The sequence below is a fragment of the Crocuta crocuta genome, unplaced genomic scaffold (genome assembly GCF_008692635.1).
Source record: "Crocuta crocuta isolate KB4526 unplaced genomic scaffold, BGI_CrCroc_1.0 scaffold158, whole genome shotgun sequence".
Classification (NCBI taxonomy): domain Eukaryota; kingdom Metazoa; phylum Chordata; class Mammalia; order Carnivora; family Hyaenidae; genus Crocuta; species Crocuta crocuta.
In genome coordinates, this window is record NW_027532590.1 from 1,643,710 (window position 1) to 1,661,423 (window position 17,714).

Consider the following 17,714-nt stretch of genomic DNA (forward strand, 5'->3'; position numbering starts at 1 on the left):
ACATCGGGGATAAAAATGCTTCTTTTTAAATGCTCAGAACCCGAACGTCACTTCCGGCAACAATAGGAAACGTCAAAAGTCGGGCCGACCGCTGCTCTGGCTGCTGCAGCTTGAGGCGCGCTGAGTTCAGAGAAATCCTGGGCTGCTTCTGGTATTCTTACTGCTGTCACCTCTACCGGCGTCAACAAGTAAAGTTGGAACTCCATGGCCTGGGCACCAGTTCCCGGCTGAGCCATTTTCTTTGTGACTTAAAAAAGCCCCCGCCCAGAGACCGATTCGTCGCGGCGGCGGTGGGATCGCAGGTCGCTCAGGTACAAGCATCAGCCTAGATATACCAGAGCAGTTGCTTCTCTTCTCTGCATACCTTTACTTTTCTTCTCGGGAATAGACAACGGGTGCTTGCCAGTTGGCAGAAACTTGTCAACCAGCAAGACTTTGGGACCAATAGCCGTGCACAGCATTTTGAGCGACAGCCGTGATAGCTTATTAAAATGTGGAATCCGTATCAAGAGGCGGGAGTAGGTGTGTTCCTTATGTTTCTAGGCCACTGGAGTATATAGGTGAACTTGGGACCCCAGGTGGTGACCCGGCCTCATCATGAAATAAATGCAAGAAATGGAAAGGAATACTCTTTTCTAGCCCAAGTATTGCTTTTTCAGATAGTGGTTTCTTAATGCATAGGTACAGTCTTCTGTTCTTTATTTACTTTTTAGTAATGTGAATGCAAACACTTGTTAGTTTAGGTTATGATGGATTTGCCAATTGCTTCAGAAGTCAGACTTGTGTTATAAAATTGGCACGTTTTTAATCTGTACTCTCTTATGGTGGGAGTTTCAATATAATATGATTAGGTGAAATTACATAAAATAATTCCGATCCTCGTTGAACTTTTTTGATATTTTTAGGTTCTGTATGTGGTTAGTAATTTAATAAGGGAGTCAACTTGTTTTTAACAAGTTGAATTTTTATTTTCAAGGATCTTAGCTGTTTCTCTCCAGTTCAACATATCATGATCTTATTACTGCAAAGTGAAATTAAATGTATGTTTTCCATTTCAGCTTTCCTTTTAATATTTGGGATTTGGTAACCATATTTATGAGACAGGAGGTTTTTTACCCCCCTAACAAAATGGCTTACAAAAGTGAGCAGATCTGAGAATGTAGAAAAAAATTTATTCTGTTTTTCAAGTTGAGTAAAAAACTTGCTGATTTTATTCACTTTAACTTGATATTTTGTCTGATGAGATACTATATTAGTTATCTATTGCTTAGTAACAAATTACTCAAATTTAGCAGCTTAAAAGAATAAACATTTTTTCAGTTTATGTGGGTCAGAACTTAGGTTACAGCTAGGTGGAGAGCCTCTCAGATCAAGGTCTTTCATGAGTTTGTAGTCAGGCTATAGTTGGGGACTGATCTCATCTGAAGGTTTCCCTGAGGGGTAGGAGGGTCGGCTTCCATGCTTACACTCGCACTCACATGGCTGTTGACAGGCTTAGGCTCTCCACCACATGGCCTTTCCCATAGACTTGCCTTACAGGATGGTAGCTGATTTCCCATAGGGTGGGCAGTTGAATGGAGAGCACTCAAGAATGTCAGTCGTTTTTATAACCTAATCTCTGAAGTGGTATTTCATCACTACTGTCCTATTATAGTAGAAGTGACTCAGTAAATCCAACCAAAAGTCAGTGTAGGGAAGATTATGTAAGGGCACCAGTTCCAGGATGCAAGGATCTCTGGGGGCCATCCGCAAGGCTACCTAACACAGACAGCCTGGCTGATAAATTTTAAGAGTTAATGGATCCTGGGCACCTGGGTGGCTAAGTCGGTTAAGCGTCTGACTTTGGCCCAGGTCATGATCTTGAGGTTTGTGAGTTCGAGGCCTGTGTCGGGCTCTGTGCTGACAGCTCAGAGCCTGGAACCTGCTTCAGATTCTGTTTCCCTCTCTCTCTGCCCCTCCCCCTGCTTGCATTCTGTCTCCTCTCTCTCTTTTTCTTTCTCTCTCAAAAGTAAATAAACATTAAAAATTGAAGTGTTAATAGATGGCAATTACTGAGCAAAAATGGATCCAAGAGAAATGCAGTAGAGAAGGAGAAATGTCAACTTGTAAAGAAATAAATTTATGCAAGCATTAGCTCTCTGTGATAAAATTGTTTTGTTTTGTGTTTTTTCCTACTAAGTACCTGAAGAGGAGCTTACTATTTTTCTTGGGAAATTCTGCATGGTGGACAACATGCGTGAGAGGAATCTCTGTATTTTTAGGGTCTGCATGAGCAGAGCATATTACAGCTGGAGATTGTGTAATTTTTACACATTACCGTTTTATATAATTGAAACTGTATCAAAATAAGTGTGAGCAAAGATAGCTCTGAAGGAGGAAAGAGGTTAGGAAAAGCTAAAGGTATACTTTTCTGGTATAGAAAGAATGCAAGTTAGTGGCACTTTTTCTGTGGGAGAGGATGGGAGAGGTGAATCTGAGAATAGAAGTGTGTTTTCCTGGTCTGTTTTTCAGCGTTATTAGGTGGCAGGTACCAACCACCTCTATCAGCATTTCCTGGTTGTACATCACCAGCACAACCTAATTGCCTAAGCATATTAGAAATTAAAGGTTCAGGCTTGTCAGTGAATCACATAAGCTTATTAGGAATTAAAGGTACAGGCTTTCAGGATTTGTCGTGACACTCTTTTGGCTGTGATCTACTATAAAATTTCTTCCAGGTTTGAAAGATGTTGTAAATCCTTACCCGGTAGTAAAGTGTTATTCAGATGTATCTTTTATACCTTAAGTATTTCACATTAGCCTCCATGTGTCAAATCTCAAAAATATACTTTTGGCTTTAAAAATTTTTTTAATGTTTTATTTATTTCTAGGCGAGAGAGAGAGAGAGACAGCGTGAGCAGGGGAGGGTCAGAGAGAGAGGGAGTCACAGACTCTGAAACAGGCTCCAAGCTCTGAGCTGGCGGTCAACACAGAGCCCGACGTGGGGCTCGAACCCACGAACCGCAAGATCATGACCTAAGTGAAAGTTGGACGCTTAACCGACTAAGCCACCCAGGTGCCCCACTTTTGGCTTTTAAATTGGGATTCTCTGTCAAGCTAACATTTCATTTATTGTAGGTTACAGCCAGTTAACTAATGTGATTTTAGGTTCTTATATGCAAAATTTTTAACAGATGCTTGGGAAAATAATACAGTTGAAAACTCCTATCTGCAGAAGACCCTATAGTAATAACTGCTAAATAGGCTGAAACAGGCATTATAATTTTTTGTATATGATCGATTTTATAGGGAATTTTTGTGTGCTTAATGTGCTTTTGTGTAGATTAAAAGATATTCATTTTCCTTATTTCACAATGTAAAACCATTGAGTCACCAAGAGATTATCTTCTTTGATAGCAGTACATTGAAATTACTCAAACTTCTGGTTTTATAGTTCAGTACTTAACCAAGTGCTATGTACAACTATCTTTATTCTGGCTTTTGATTCAAATTTGGAAACTGAGGCTAATCCCTTGGCTGGCTTGTGATAATGCATCAAAGTCATTAATACTGAAGTCTGTGAAGTAAATACACATCCAACTCCTGTTGCTTTTTCATTGAATTATTTACTTAATAATTTTAACACAAATGCAATATTTTAATGAAATATATTGACTTCTCAAAATTTCCATTCCCCATTTGTTTTTTCCTTGTCATTTTGTTTTTCTGGCAAATTTATTGACATAGAATCTATAAAATTAAAACTTCCTGGCTTGAACAAGTTTACATCGTATTTGTGGCAAGTACTTTAGTGACAGAAATGAAGGAAGATATTTGTGGTTTCAGTTTTAGGCATTAGATTAAGGAAGTTTAGCTCTGTGTTCATGTGGTTTTTCAGGAATAGATTCCACAGGATTTCATGAACTCTCTGAATGAAGGAACAAGATTTTAGCAAGTGAGCTGTATTAGGAGAATCTGTATCTGCCCATTCTGAGTAGTGATTTGTAGAAGTTATGAACATGGGAAAAGAGTGGAAAGAACAGATGCTTTTACACACAGTCTATCACCTCTTCATTTTATTTTATTTTATTTTATTTTATTTTATTTTATTTTATTTTATTTTATTTTATTATTTTATTTTATTTTTTAGGATTTTTTCCCCATTGTTATAGAATCATAGAGTTTTATAGCTAAAAAGACCTTAAGATAGATCATCAGGTTGAAAACTCTTGTTTTACAGGTGAGGAAACGGAGACCTCAAAATTTAAGTGACTTTTCCAATACAGCTAATAAAGAGAAAGGGCCCGAATAAATCTATATTTTCTATCTGTCTCTTTTCATTACTAGATATTTTCTTAGCTCATTTCTGTCTTTCCTTGTCTTCAGGCAGCCCTCAATATTTTAATTTCTTGTTTTATTTGTCCAATGGCAATTCAGTGAGAATTAGTTTTTTGTTTTGTTATGTTTAATTCCTCAACTGTCATAGCAGTGGACATTTTGGTTAGTGAGCACGGAGCGTGGTGTGCCTCAAGGCAGGGTGGNGACATGCTGCTGTGGCAGTTGCTGATTTCAGTGGCTGGAGTAAATCCTGCTGTCAAGTAAGAGCCAGTGTAATTAACAATACTGCAGGTGAGAAGTATAATACTTGGTTTTATTTGAAAGTTAAAACAGGTTAGATATGATGAAGTTATTTTACTTAAAGGCTAAAATAAAACAGCGGAACATTTCTTGCAAAACAAGCCAAAGAAATTAAATAAGGCTAAAATTCTCAGCTTTTTTTGGTTACATTTAAATGACACATTTTAATTTTTAGATTTGTTTAGATGCCGCTTGGTGGCCCTCATTATAGAATCAAATTAAAGAACTGGAAAAAAGCTTCAGAAACCAAAGTAATATTGTAAATCTTTTTGAATTAAAAAAAAAAACTACAAATGGTATGCCTTTTAGTAACAAAAAACTGCTCTTGCAGACCAGATCTTTAAATTTAATGAGTGTGGGTTTTTTTTTTTTTTTTATGTGTTTAAAGTACCTTGTGACCTCTTAATGCTTAGCTATTTCCCTTTTCTCCTTCGAAAGACCTCCTTGTGGACCTGCCCTTCTTTTCCTCAATTGTTGCCATTCAGCTTTAGGGATGTGATTGGTTATCACATTTTCCTTCTCTTTTTTCTTTTCTTTTTAATTTCTCCACCCAGTGTGTTCTACTTTGGTGGTCCAATCTTTTGGAATTGGAGAAATAAAAGCTGGGCTGCCACTTTGATTCTAAATGTCTTATAGAAAATATTTTCTCACAGAATTTCTGATGTTCTTATGCCATTGAGTAGTATCACATGATATCACTGAAAGATGATAGCCTAACATAATCAAAAACCTTAAATAACCAAATTCTAGTAGTTACTATCTAATTGAAGAATGTTAAATTTCTCAAAAGATTAAAGTGAATTTCCTCACCTTTAAGTTGTAATAAGATTAACATTTTAGAAATACCTTTTCTGGTACATATTTTAGATCTTTATCTGAGATAGGAAATATTTTATTTCTGAATTCCACTAGTCAGATGTTTAGGAATTGTTGAAGAAAACTAACTTTCTATAGTGAATTATTTTAATGAGATTATCTACCTGTCAGTCTTCACAAACAGGTGATTAGCAGTGTTTCCTCAGGAAGAAATCTATGGAATTGGTTTGCTTCAAACAAAAGTATTTAAAGAAGTAGGCTTTTTTGATGCCTTCAAACTCATTTCTGTTCTTCCCATCTTCCACAGTGTATTTTCTACCTAAATGATGTGTAAGCCGAATATTCTATATTATCTGGAATTATCTCCAAAAGCATGTGCTATTTGAATGTTTAGTGCCATGGAATTACTAAAAGCACTAATTCAGTAACCTTTTCTTATAGAATAGTATTTCATTTGATGTTTTTTACATAGGGACGCTTTGATTAAAGCTGCTTACCATTTTACAGATAAGCTGTATATTAGATACAGCAACATCTATTACTAAAATAAATTAATCTTACTCCTTTGTGGAAATACTCTTTTGAAAGGAGAACAAGACATTACATATACAGTCAGTCAGGAATACTATCTTAGAAATGTAGCCGTCTACTGGACTAGAAAAGTATTATGGTTCTTATAACCTTTAATGAGTTGGGAACTAGTATAGTTGGTGATTAATTTATACTGACTTCTAGGTGGAAGTGCCATTGTGCTCTGTTTTGACTAAAACTGTTTTTCACTTGGTAAAAATGAGAAAATTACATCTAAAATCTTGTCAGAAAAGTGTTGTTTCTCTGATCTTTGCATTAGAAAAAAAGTCATGATCTACATACTGCTTTACCAATTAAAGTATGCATATATATAAATATACATGTATATACACACACATTGAGATACACACACACACACACACACACACCTCAGTTACAACTTAAAGCAATCCTGTAGAATAGACAGGAGTGATTTCCTGTATTTTATAGGAAACAGAAGCTCACAAACCTTGTTTGAAATATCTAAGGTCACACAGCATATGGCATAATTGGAGCTGTAACTTTAAATTCACTTTCCATTATAACAGTGTTGAGAAAACTTACAAATTTCTCTCAAGCATACATCATATAGCCTACATTCTCTAATCTCAGCAAAATAAAACTAGAAATAAATTTTTAAAACCAAAAAGGCCTAAAAACTTTTTTAATAGGCTCTTCCAAATAACTCATCAATGTATGTATTATTAATGTCACTGTTGTTATTTTAATAGATCAAGGGTTTTTAAGAAGAAAAAAGAAAAAAGATTTAAACAAAACTTACTTTGAGTTTTAAAATCATAGTATTTGATACTTAATATTAAAATCTTTTAAAAAATAGTCATTATTTGTACATATTAGAAATAAGATTATTTGAAGCAGTTCAAATTAAGTTTATGTACTTTGATTTTTAATAAGTAATTATGCCAATTTTTATTGTAATTTGCACTTACATTTTTATTAGATCAGGGAGGAGTCACACAAATACTAGTTCTTAAGCATTTATACCTTTGCCCAATTATTTAAAAAAATTTTTTAAATATTTATTTACTTTTGAGACAGAGAGAGACAGAGCTTGGCTAGAGGGAGGGGCAGAGAGAGAGGGAGACACAGAATCCAAAGAAGACTCCGGGCTCCAAGCTGTCAGCAGCACAGAGAGCAACATGGGAATCGAACTCACGAACCTCAAGATCATGATCTGAGCCGAAGTGGGACACTTAACTCACTGGGCCACCAAGTTCCGCTTCCCAATTATGTTCTACCCCATTATTGATGTATCTTATGTAAATAGAACATAGGATTTATATCTTTCAGGATTTGTGTTCCTTGATCATGTCTTCTTTTGACCATGTAGGAAAGTCCATGAAGTCAGAGATGATTCATAGGTTATAGATTTTTAAAAACTAGTTGGATGTCCTGAAATTTAAAATAGTTACTATTTGTCAAATGACACGACTTGCTGTGTCCTTCATCATTTTCTTTAAAGCAGGCATTAGTTCTCTCTGATTCTTTTTTTTTTAAAGAGTTTATTGCTTTATCATTCACATATCATAAAATTCACCCATTTTAAGTGTACAATTTTGCCCTCTCCCTTTTTGAGGTACTTGTGGAGGCACGTGCAGTTGTAGGAGGTATGCAGAGAGATCTTTTATACACTTTGACAAGTTTCCATGGATGGGGACATTTTGCAAAACTGAACCATACTATCGCAGACCAGACAGTGATATGAATACAGTCTGTCAGTCTTATTCATATAACTTAGTTTTGTTTTCACTCCCATGTGTAAATAGGTATTTGAAATTATTCACAGGTTCAACCATCCAGGACCACAGTGCAGGTACTGAACAGCTCCACCAGCACAGGGACCCCTCATACTGCCCTCTTACGGTTAGACCCACCTCCCTCCTGGGTGATGACGTAGAATATGTTACCACTGGCTTCTGTGCCATTTGTTATATCTTCTTTGGCAAAGTATCCATTTCCCCTTTTTCAATGGACTTGTTTGATTTTTTTAAATTGTTTTGAGAGTTGTTTATTCTAGATACTAGTCCTACTAGTCCTTTGTCAGGATGTGGTTTCCAAATATTTTTTCTCAGTCTCTACATAGCTCGTGTTTCCACCTTCCTTACACAGGCCTTCAAAGAGGAAGAGTTTTTGATTATAGAGATATACTTTATCAGTCTTGACTCTTATGGATCATGCTTTTGATGTCAAGTCTGAAAACTCTGCCTAGTCCTAGATCCTTAAGATTTCCTTCTATGAATTTTTCTAAAAGCTTTATAATTGTATGCTTTACATTTAAGTCTATGATCCAATTTGAGTTAATTTTTAAGAGATACGCGAAGTTTAAGTCGGTTCATCTAATTTAGTTTTTTATTATTGTGTACCACTCATCCATTTGTTCACTCAACAAATATTTACTGAGCACTTTATAGGGATAAGGCACTGTGGTACTGGATTTATCCATATAGCCTATTGTTTGGAATCAATTCCTCGTCTTAGTACTTATACTCAGTTCTTACTCTGCATGGTACCATTGTAACTGAAATGGGCATGTTAGAGCTTTTCACAGTCCATGGTCACTGTCAGTAGTTAGCACGATGCTATACAAAGCAAGGACTGCCTGTATACATGCCTACCTCAGACATATTGAGGGTCTGGCTCCGGACCACAATCAACAGAATACCACAATAAAGCAAATCAAAGAAATTTTTTTGTTTCCCAATTTATATAAAAGTTATGTTTACACTGTACTGTAGTCTATTAAAGTGTGCAATAGTATTATATCTAAAAAATGTGCACACCTTAGTTAGAAAATATCTTATTGCTAAAAGATGCTAACCATCATCTGAATTTTCAGTGACTCATATTCACTGATCATAGATCACCATAAGAAATACGATAGTGAAAAAGTTTGAAGCATTGTGAGAATTACCAAAATGTGACACTGACACAAAGTGAACAAATGCTGCTGGGAAAATGGCATTGATGCACTTGCTTGATGCAGGTTTGCCTCATTCCTTCAATTTGTAGAAAACTAAGTATCGCAAAGTGCGGTGAAACAGCACGATAAAACTAGGTATGTATACATTTTTAAAATTTTATTTCTTTTAATATATTAAATACAATAAACTTGAAAAAAAAACACAGTATGATAGGTTGTTCCAAAAGTATTGTCTTAACGAACATGTTTGAATACATATTAGTATTCCGTAATTAAGAAATATGCATACAAATATGAATCTCAACAATTGTAACATTAATTTTAAAGATCAAATAAGTTACCATGCTATTCACAAAGTACTTTAAAATTTAGGTTACTTGTGATATTGATGTTCTAAAGATCTATGGCAGAAATTTCCTCTTATAATTGACAGATTTATTTTGTAGTACTACCAAAAGAGACTTTGACATGTTGAATCTTCCCATGCAGTCTTAAAAGTTCTCATATATGGAAACATTGATAGTGATTAAAGATGATGGTAGTACTTAACTGCCAAAAAAGTATCTCTGTTCTCACTGACTGATGACTAAGTACTTGGCCTTAATTGTCAAACTTTGTTTTTATATACAGTGTATCAATCTAAGCAAAGTTAGAATCTTTCTCTTACTTTATATATTCACCTAGCAGAGGTAAATGGCATCTCTCCAAATTTCTCACATCCTAAATTAATGACATTTAGAAGCAGGACTCTAACTACTCAGTAATTAAATCCAAAATAATCAGGTTCATTTGAAATGGGAAAAGTAACGTATGATTATCATTTTAAAGGTTAGAAAGAATGACCGCAAAACCACCTGTTACTCTGAATTACTGACTATGGGCTAGGTTCTCTAAATGTTAGACCCTGTAAGTCCCATGGGATAAGAATGATCCGTGATGTTACTGATGAGGAAAATGAGGACCACAGAGGAGAGGTGAATCAGATTCTGTTTGGGAGTTTTCACCAGACTGGTTTTCTCATCAAAGCCTGTGAGAAATGCCGCAACCAGGAACAACAATGAAGGTAATAAGCAGGGACAGGAAAAAGAGGAGAGCCAGTGCCGAAGAAACAGATGGTAGATTCCCTTTGCCATCTGTGGGCTCTAACGGTTCTGGGCATAAAGTTTGGTGGTTAGGAATAAAAGCTTTGGACTCAGATAGACCCAAGCTTGAATCCTAAATTTTACATTTGCCAGCTATGAGATCTTGGGCAAAGATTCTTAACCTCTCTGGGTGATAGTTCATCAGCTATAAAATTAGAACAATAATCTCTACCTGTTTTGATTATTGTGAGGATTAAAATGAGATAACATATAAAAGCTTTAACACAGTAGTTAGCACAGAGAAAGTACTAAAGCGTTTTATAGTATAAAAACAATATATTGTGTAATATTTAAATTATTGAGTATTACCCACATAATCTTATGTACAGAAGGAGAGAAAACAGCCATTAATGCCAAGTCTTAAATATGAGCACAAAATGAGATAAAAATGGTGGTTTTTTTCCTACTCTCTTTAAAATATTTTCTCCATTCTTTTTTTTTTTTAATTGTTAATGTTTTATTTATTTGTGAGAGAGAGCGAGATAGCGTGAGCAGGAGAGGGCCAGAAAGAGAGGCAGACACAGAATCCAAAACAGGCTCCAGGCTCTGAGCTGTCTGCACAGAGTCCGACGCAGGGCTCGAACCCACAAACCATGAGATCATGACCTAAGCCAAAGTCGGACGCTCAACCGACTGAGCCACCCAGGCGCCCCCTCCATTCTTTAAAATAAAAATTTCTTTCAAAAATGGCAAAAATAATTCTTTTTTTTTTTTTTTAATTTCTAGGAGAGAGAGAGAGACGGCGTGAGCAGGGGAGGGTCAGAGAGAGAGGGAGTCACAGACTGAAACAGGCTCCAGGCTCTGAGCTGGCAGTCAGCACAGGGCCCGACGCGGGGCTCGAACCCACGAACCGCGAGATCATGACCTAAGCCAAAGTCGGACGCTTAACCGACTAAGCCACCCAGGCGCCCCAAAAATGGCAAAAATAATTCTTGCTTGTTTGGGTGTTTTCCTTGATAATAGTCTCCTAATACTGTTAATCCATAATTCTGGGCATTTATCTCCTGATTAATAGTTTCCCATCTGTACTACAGTAAAATCCAGAGCAGTAATTTTTAAACTGAGTGTATATCAAACAGAGTTTTGTCAAATTCACATGCCTGGATTCCACACCAAAGTTCTGTTTACAGAGATAGACTTTACTATTTTTCTGAACCATTTGAGACTACGTTGAGTATGTTATGCCTGAAGTGTGTTTCCAGAGAACACTAATGTACTATGACAGAGCCACTGTACAGTTATCAAATTCAGGAGCTTTAACATTGATAACAATATTTTATCCAATCTTTAGTCCATATGTTTAGTTTTTCAGTTAACCCAACAATGTCCCTGAACTGTTCCTCAGCCTTTCTTTGACTTCATGGCATTTTTGAAGAGAAAAGTTCTATCATTTAATAGACTCCATTTGTTTTTCTCTGATACTCCTCATGGTTAGATTCAGTGAACACATACATTTTTGGCAGGAATATTGCATAATTGATGCCATGTCCTTTTCAGTGTATTAGGGCCAGAGGCACATGAAATACTTTGTCTGTTATTGATAAATGTTAATTTTGATCATTTGGTTATATGAAATCCTCATACTTTTTTGTAATTTATGAGTAATATGTGAAGAATCTTGGAAGACACTATACATATTCCATTCTTTATCAAAGTCTAGATACAGCATCCACTCATAATCTTTGCCAGAATTATTATTCCTGTGATGATTGTAAGATGATTTCTTCTAACACCCCTGCATTCCTTAAAGAAGACTTTTCTTATCTCTCTGTTTATATATTTATTTATTGTAAATGTAAACACATGGATTCTTTTTGTTATGTGATGGATTGTAATCCATTACTGTGTTTATTTTTATTTTGATGCTCAAATTTCCCTATGGTTTGGCCAATAGGAGCTTTTTAACACTAGCTCCTAACATTTCTTTTGATAATATCCCATTGCTTTTGTTTTGTGTTGATTATCTTTTAGCTCACTGGACATTGATAATCTGCATTTAAGAAACAGTGATTTATGGTTTTTCGGCATAACCCTTGAGGATGTCCAAGAGGACTGGAAAGGTTAAAGTTGGGAGAAAGATGTACCCTTCCGCCATGTTTCTACATCATAGAGCTTCCGTGGGTTCCTTCTCTAAGCCTGCTGTCAAATATGTAATATTTAGAGTTTATGATTTTATTTATTAGGTTAAGATTAAAATTAACTTTTAACTTTTGCTGAAAAGTCACTGGATAAAATAAGGAAAAAAAACAGCCAAGTAATCATTGTGCAAATGCTTTAGTCATACTTTAGTGATTGAATATTGGATCTTTGAGACAATGAAAGGTTTATTTATAGATGTATGTACCTATATGAAGTTGGTGGCCCTTGCTTTGGGAAGATTGGTTTGATAGCCATTATGTTGGACTGCTTATAAATATTAAAAAGGGAATCTTTTCTCTAGGGTTCAGTTTCTTTAGAGGAAATGCTTCTTCATTTAACCTGGGTCAGGAAAAGCAGTTGGAGTAGATGCCTCCAGTCATTCAAGACACTTGTGTGTGTGTTGAGGGATAGCTTATGGTCTGTTGTTGTATTTTATTTCTTAATATTTATAAAGATTGTAAAGGGGCTAATTTTTGTCAATATTGAATAAGAAAGGGAACAGTGACCCAGTGATCCCTTGATTTTTGTTCCTCCTTTTACTCTGAATTAATTCCTTAATTCTACCGTGCCTTGGACCCTTGAAAGCCTTTTGAAGGTTCTGCAGGATAGATAAGCTTCTGCTTAATTAACTCCATGTCCTATTCCATACTATCTTTCTCTTCCTCTTCATGGCTTCACTAGTAACCACTACTCCTTCCAATGTCATATTACAGAAATCCATTCAAATGTGTTGTCCAGTCAACAGCCTGTTTTCTTTCTCTTTCAGGCTTTTGTGCTTTCCCTTTTTTATTCTTATTTTAATAGGAGGGAAAAGTGATACATATATGCGCTCATGCTTACAGTTTTAACAAGATTCTAGGAGTTGCCCATAAAAGGTTTTTCCAAAAATGTGTTAGAAGATTCTTTCTTTTATCTACTATCCAATAGATGTCTCTCAGATCATGTTAATGGGAGGGTACCCTGCCATATATATTTATCCTGCTCCTGGCTTAAAACCTGTTTCTGAAACCATATTAGCATGAATCTAACTAATTTTAGAGTTGAGAATATTAAAATCAAGCTATGTAATACTGAAAGAGCTCTTTTGGAAGGAAAAGCACCATATGCACATAATAATCCTGGATGTAACATGCCTAAAGTGTTGTCTGGTAGAGGTGAAACCGATGATTTAGAAGTGACAGTGGCTGTTTGCTCTATAAATGGACCTTTGCCTAAGCAAGAAGCTTTATTCATGCTTATTGGTAAATATTCATCAAAGACTTTATTTTTGAAAAATGCTGGCATCTTCCTGAGGTCATGTTAACTTCCCATTTCTTTTATTCCAGCTACTGTGCCATGGTTGCATAGGACTTTAGGAACACAAAGTTAAATCTGAAGTGTAAGATAATAAACAGAAATAGGAAATCCTTATGTATAAGGTTAAATTCGTAAAATAGTTGTCTCTTTCAGCTAACATGACGTATTTATCCACAGTCCCACTGAGTGTTCAAAACGGCTCAGGTTGGTTACCCATCCCATATCCAGTAGTGCCAGGCTTTTGAGTCTTCAGTCCACGTGAGACATTTGCATGAACGTGAGTTACCTCTGCAAGTGGTGGAGAATTGAACATAAATATTTGTTCCTTACATTAAAACAGTATGTAATAGCTCTGAGACATAGGAACATTACTTGACCACTGTATTAAAATAATCAGGATAAAGTAAATTGATAGCCATGTTTGCATAATTCCAGGAAACAGATTCTTGAATAATATCCATTTGCATGTTTGGCCGTTGCTTCATCTGAGATTCTTCATCCAATTTAAAAAGGAGTTCTGAGATTTATTTTAGTTTGCATTGACCATTTTCCGTAAAATGTAAATTCACACTCCCTAAATAGTATCTAAATATTTATAAGTGTCTGTTTTATTATCATTCTGAAACATAAGAAAATATAGCATCCTATTTGCCTTGATTTTTTTCTATAATTTTTTCTCTTTTCTAAAAGGAAGAATTTCAGTTTTGAAAGCTTGTATGGAATTTTTATCAGTATAATTTTTCCATAATGTTTATAATTATGAAATTTTTATTTATTTCTCTCAGATGATAAATAATGAAGCACTGTTTCTACCTTTGGAGACCAAGAGAAAATATCTTTGGTTTCATTTTGAAGGTCCTTAGAAAGAATTTTTTAAGTTCCCTGAACATGATAAACTTTAAACAAATTCAAATCTGGAGGAAAAGGTATGGGACTTCTTCAATAGTATTAATTACAGTCCTTTTCCTAATTTACAGATTTTTGTATTTGTGATTTCTCATACTCACTAAAATTTAACTTTTCGATTGCCCAAATTGGGACCCTTGGCACTGTCACAGTCATTCTCAGACATGTACAGACCTGCAGAAAATTTACATCCGTGAGGTGCCGTTTCCCAGCTAAGGTTAAATTAAGGCAGTGCTCTGCTTTCTTGCTGTAGCTCTCATGTTGTAAACAAGTGTCCTTTTTATGATCTATATGGTGGCACATTCTTACGTTTTTGTCCTTTTTTGTTGATTATTTCACTGTTAAAAATGCTCCCCCCCACTCAATTACTGCTAACTGTAAGAAGGCTATGATGGTGCTTTATGGAGAAAATGCCTGTGTTTGTTAGATGATCTCTGATCAGGTTTGGTGAGTTCAATCTTCGTGAATAACAATGTCAATTAAACAATGTGCCTTTAAACAGAAACATGCATAAAACAAGATTATGTATTGATCAGTTGGCAAAAATGTGGCCAGAGGCTTGCAGGAACCTAACGGCGTATATCTGCTAGGAACAATGGGTTAGTATTTGCTAATTCACTGTATGCTGGGACTTTATCACACGGAACTACCATTAATTACACACTCCCTAATTTCCTTTATTTGTTCTTAAAATAGACTATGCTCTTAAGAGTACTGTTTCCAGAAGTAAGTCTCTATATTCCTCAACCTGTTTTGAGAGAACAAAATTATCAGCAGCGATTTCATCACAAAATCTATATTTATACCAAAACGATTTATTTCAAATATACAGACATCTTTGGTGTTTAATTTTTTTTCAATTTTAAACTCTTTGTACATTCAGTGAATACACTGTGCAGCTTGATATTTTTTGACTGAATAATTGGAACAAATGACAGTGTTGTATCTTTTATAACGCTATTTTTAAATTTCGAAAATCTTTATACTAACATTTTATTAGAACTTTAAGACATGTCTGAAGATTTTGTACTTTGAAGTCAGTCCAGATATCTATTTTCAGGAATTTGAAATCATGTAAGACCCCAGCATGAAACTATCATATTTTATCTCTTTTAGAACCAGATGTGGATGGTTTACTAATAATAACCCAAGGACCTGTTTCAGGCCATGTAAGTGGCACTATCCTAAGGCATGCTGAAGTTTGAAACTGTTTAGTGGACACAATACAGGGTTTTTTGTTCTTCAGGTCTGGGTTTACTTGATTGGTTGGTTGGTTGGTTGGTTTGGGCATTAGTATAAACAATTACATTTATGAGGAAAAGAATAACCATGGCCAAACTAAGAAGTATCTAAAAGAGGTGAAGAATTGTATGTATCAGCATGAACAAATGGGTTTATTCAGCAGGCATAACATCTAGACAACTGAAGTGTCATTAAGTTTTACCAAAGTGGTCATCATTTTCATTTTATGAAAATCTTTTTACAACAAACAAATAACTAATATTTTCTTGATTGTTAGCTGTGGAATGAACATTATAAACGTTATCTCATTCAATACAATGACCTTTTGAACTATAGATACTACTATTATGTAATATGCAAATAATCACATAATGTATAAAGAAGCTAAAGCTGAGAATAGTGAAGTAAATTCACCCGACGAGTGAATTACAGGAGTAAGTAATAAGTAGTGGAGTCTAGATTTAAACTCAAGACTGTTCGGTTTCAGAGTCCACAACATTGTGTTCCCTCCATGACTAACTTCACAGCTTCTGCAGTGGATATCATGTTGTTGTGAGAGTTTTTTATCACTTTTCTGAAAGTACCACCCACATTCCACATCTCTGTTATCCTAAGGAAGATGGGGAGTGGGGATGAATCTCTATAAACACTCTTTCCTTTCCCCAAAGCATGAATTTATGATATTAATCTTCTGCAAGTGGTTTATCATTTTATGTTCTTGCCCAGTATCAAGAACTTCTCTAAAGAGGAAGGGACATTCCAAGAGGATAATTTGTGGCATTATTCAGTAGGAAAATAGAAAATACAGTTTCCTTTGTCTGAATTATGCTTACATGAGCCTCAAACTTCCACCCCCCAACCCAAGAGCCAGCTGCTAGCTTTACCTCTTTCTACCTGCTGGATGCTTTCTGAATCACATTATCCAGTGCTCAATTTAAGTGATCCCCATTAAAGTCCAGAGCCTAGGGAAATCACCCTGATTCTGTGTTCCCTAGCAACATCCCTGAGAGTAACAACAGCTGCTTAACAGCTGCTTAACCAGAAAGATGCTGTAGGGGAAATACACAGAAATTGATATTAAATGCCTTAAATCTTGAGATTTCAAATATTGTAGTTACCATGTTGTATTATTTACATTTAGTAGTACAAAAGCAAAAGATAAAAATAAAAGTAATCATCAAAAAGGACAAGATATGCTAAATGACCTTGGCAGGCAACATGATTTTAGATACTTTCTTGCTAAGATAAACAGAAATAGCCATGATGGAAATAAAATACCTTTCTTTATGGTTTTGAATCTTAAAATGTTAAGGTTTGTCAAAATTAAGTTATGCTTATGTTGTACTATGACATGGTGTATTTAAACATTAAACAAAATTAAAATTCCTTACAAGTTTTGTTGATATTCTTAATTTTTCTGTGTTAATCATGTTTACTCTTTGTAGTTTGCCTTTTCCAGAATGTCAAATAATTATTCCAATTGTGTACATTATGTAGCATTTTCAGATCATTTCTTCCACTTAGTAATATGCATTTAAGTTTCCTCCGTGTCTTTTTATGGCTTCATAGCTCATTTCTTTTAGTCCTAAAACATTTCAGTGTATGGATGTACCATAGTTTATACACTCACCTGTTGAAGGATATCTTGGTTGCTTACAAGTTTTGATAATTTTGACGACAGATGTTATAGACGTTTTTTTGCAGGTTTTTATGTGGACATAAATTTTCAATGAATTTGGGTAAATACCAAGGGTCACAAATTCTGGATTATGTGGTAAAAGCATGTTTAGGTTTGTAAGAAACTGCCAAACTGTTTTCCAAAGTGACTGTACCATTTTGCATTCCCACATCTTTGCCTGCATTTGGTATTGTCAGTGTTTTGGATTGCAAGTATTCCAAGATGTATTCTAAGATATATGGTATTTAGTTTCTCATTATTGTTTTCATTTGAGATTGTAGAATAAGACATGGTGTGGAGCGTCTATTTATATACTTATTTGTGATCTATATATCTTTTTTTTTTTTTTTGGTGGGGTGTGGGGATT

General features: G+C 35.2%; 1 protein-coding gene across 2 annotated transcripts in view; it reads left to right on the plus strand.

Annotated features, from left to right (window-relative positions):
* Nucleotides 1-64: 64 nt before the first annotated feature.
* The window catches only part of FBXO8 (F-box protein 8), a 44,107-nt gene continuing 26,457 nt past the window's right edge, over nucleotides 65-17,714 (plus strand). The window contains exons 1-2 of one of the 2 annotated variants that reach the window (XM_077779672.1): nucleotides 65-311; nucleotides 2,871-3,055. The gene's annotated coding sequence lies outside the window, so the exon portion shown is untranslated. The remainder of the gene's footprint in view (nucleotides 312-2,870; nucleotides 3,056-17,714) is intronic. The other variant, XM_077779671.1, reaches the window with a different exon arrangement.